The 3,223-nt window shown below is 45.3% G+C and overlaps 1 long non-coding RNA gene across 1 annotated transcript in view; it reads left to right on the forward strand.

The window, feature by feature from the left end:
* The window catches only part of LOC109299393, a 55,569-nt gene extending 52,987 nt beyond the window's left edge, over positions 1–2,582 (forward strand). The window contains exon 3 of the long non-coding RNA XR_002097820.1: positions 2,076–2,582. This is a non-coding gene — a long non-coding RNA (uncharacterized LOC109299393). The remainder of the gene's footprint in view (positions 1–2,075) is intronic.
* The last annotated feature ends 641 nt before the right edge of the window (positions 2,583–3,223 follow it).

Raw genomic sequence — 3,223 nt, forward strand, 5'->3', positions numbered from 1 at the left:
CCCCCCCCCGGCCTCTTCTCCCCCACACCCCTTCTTTCCTACAGACTTACCAGCAAAATGCTGCTCTCCAAGCTGCTGGGCTGCATTCCTGGCCACGTGCATGGTGGCTGCACACATGCACACGGCATTTATTGGTGACATTATCAGGTACATCAGCCAAAAAAAGCTGATGGCCAATAATGCTAATTTTCCTTTTATCCGTGCTGATCTGATATGCAACTGATATATCCATGCACTTCTAGAGGAGGCCTCCAATTTTGTGTTTGCCCAGGGCCCCGGTAACTCTTAATCTACCTCTGGTGACTGGAATGTAGATATCTTAACTCCCAGGTGAATGTCCTCACCACTGGGCTAAGGAAGCCAGACCCTATTGCAATGACTGCTTTGTTTAAATACTCAGTATGAAGTGCGACAACTTCAGCAGGGGGAATTGGGAGTAACTTACACCAGAAAGCCTTCAGCCTGGCAGTGGAGCATTTGGGGCAGATCCAGGGGGCTGCAGTAGTGTGGTATACTTCCAGTTTGGCTGTGTCATACATGAGCTTTTGGTGCAAGGTCTGGCTGGAGCCCTTGCTTCAACATAGCGCCAGGACCCAGGCCGCCACCACCAGTCATCCCCTTCCTTTTCCTTTCTGCTGAATTCAACAGGGAGGAGAAGTGCCAACAGTGACACTACTTGCCCCCTGGGCTCTGACACCATGTGAAGCAAGGTCTCCAGCCAGCCCCTGCCCTGATCAGCTTGTGAGTTCAGAGCTCACTGCTTATGCAGAGCTTTGGTAGGAGCCCACACTGAACAGGCAATGAGCTCACTGCATGTGCATGGCCATGGGCGACTGGTGCCACCTTAGTCAGGGGGGGCACGTGACCAATCTTGCTGACGGGCAGGGGGTCCCCCACGGCCCATCGCACCAACTGGGAAGTGGCCGCAGCGCTCCTGGAAGTGGCTGTGGCATTTCTGGAAGTGGCTGCGGCTCCCACTCCCTGGGCAGCACTTGCAGGGGGGGCACTGGCGCTTCCACTTGCCTCATCTGCCCATTGCTTAAGTGGGGAGCATGGCCTGTCAGCAGGTGCACCAGTGCTTTTAGGGGGTGCACCTCTGTGTACCCCTACACATTGCCACAGTGCATGGCAAAGTTAAGTAGCGTAGCCACAGCCCCTTGACCCATTCCTAGATCTGATTTGGTACTGGGCAGTCTTGTGGGAGTCATGGGTTCGGATCTCCTCTGACGCCAGAGGGGATAAACTTTGAGCCTCCCACTTTCTAGGTGAGTTCTCCAACAATTTGAACTATTGTATAAGAGGGGCTACACCACTCTCATTTCTTCTACCAGCATTTTAGCCAAGTTCATTACTTTTGCTTCTCTTATGAATACCTAGAATATTTTGTTTTGGGTCAAATGGGATGTTTTATTCTGAATTGAATAGAACATTGTGCTTTTTCATTTTGGCTAAAAAAAAAGAGAGAAAATAACGTTTAGTTTGAGGTGAACCAAAGCTTTATTTTTAATATTTATTTTGCGAAGGGAGGAGTTTGGCTGTTGACCTTAAAAAAATCTGTGAATTGTATATCCCCAAACATAATAGTCTCTGTGCTGAAGATATCACCATCTAAATACACAAGAAATAAAGCATGGGAAATATTTGTATTGCCATTTGACTGAAGGAAAACTGACAGTCCTGGAAGATGGAGTACATCTACATCAGGCCTGTGGTGCTCCCAGTCAGGAGCACCGTGGAGGAGACACCACCCCCACTTGCACACACCAAACATGCAAATAAGGCAGTGAAGCTGCTGCAGAAGTGCCCCACATATTTGTTGTCATGCTCATTATATCTAGTTATGTGTGTGGGGAGAGTCTCAGTGGCCTTGCAGAAGAGGGTGAAGAGGGCATGCTCAGGAATGTGTCTGCCTTAGAGTACCAACCATGCCGTATAGCAACTCATCCAAAGTAATGCAGAAATTTTGTGCCAGAGCCCAAAATTGAACATGCAGCTCCTGAATCTTAGTCCAGTACTAGACTGGCTAGACTGTGCTTTTCCAGCCCTAGAAAAATGAATTTTATTTATTTCTCCAGGAGCCTGTTTGTCAACTGGTAGAAAAAAATAGGATAGAAGCACCTTCTACTGCTGGACCAGACGGGGCAGAAAAATATGTCACTTGCAAACTGAAGTGTCTCTGGGCATAAATGTAACAGTCACTTAAGCTCAATCAATTAAAGCACCTGTCTTGGTACTGTTTATCTGGAGGTCAAATTTGAAAAGGCAGCAGCTGGCAAAAAAAAATGTTCATGGACAGATGTGTATAATTTGTTTAACCGCCTCCCCCCCCCATTTTTTCCTCGTAGCCAATACTTGACTGAATTGTGAGGCTTAGGACCATCAATTTCTCAGTTGTTTGAGATGTAGAAAACTGGAATGGAGGTCAAGTTATAACTGGTTTGTCCCTCCTCTCCTTATAATCTAAATTTTGGCATGGTTATTTTGTTTGAGTTATTTGCCATGTGTTACTTTAATCTCCCTGTGGTGTGTCAGTTTTGTACCCTTCTTATTCAGATAAATGTTTCCACTAAACTGGTGAGCATAAACAGACTTTTTCTAGAACTAATAAAGCTTCACTTTTATTAAGGTTTTCTTTTCTTTTATAAATTAGTGGGTGCAGGAGATTTTTTTCCCCCCTCCTCAAATTCTTAGTTCCAGTGAACGGAAATGAGTTTTATATTGGGGAAATGAAGAGAAAGTGTCAAGAGTCTCAGGATCGAAGGAAATGAACTTGCTGAGTTCCATAGCGATAGTGTTATGTTGTTCCACCTGTTTCTTTAATTACTAGAAGTAGCTGAGCCTTATCAGCTGCCTCTGAAGCTCTGAGAGGACAGGAAGTGCTGATCTAATCAGAATCAGGCTTCTTTTCAGGTTTGAGCACAGAGTCAGAAGGCCTCCTAGGATTGTTCCTCCACAGATATGTAGGTCACCTGAGCTTCAAACTTGCTTTGAAGATCAGAAGCAATCTACATGGTTTCTATAATCTACAAATTCCACACCCCCACCTTTTTTTTTGAATCGCTGCTTTAAGAATAGAGTTCATTGAGTGCATAGCCACATTTTGGTTTCTTGCCAGGTAATAATATTAGACTTACTGCATGCTGCATTTTATTATATAGGGATTAGTTTATTTTCATTTTGCTAAGGAGCCCTACATCACCTCTAACAAGTATGCTATTCAGCA

The sequence above is a fragment of the Gavialis gangeticus genome, unplaced genomic scaffold (genome assembly GCF_001723915.1).
Source record: "Gavialis gangeticus isolate Ggan-Ray unplaced genomic scaffold, GavGan_comp1, whole genome shotgun sequence".
NCBI classification, from domain to species: Eukaryota; Metazoa; Chordata; order Crocodylia; family Gavialidae; genus Gavialis; species Gavialis gangeticus.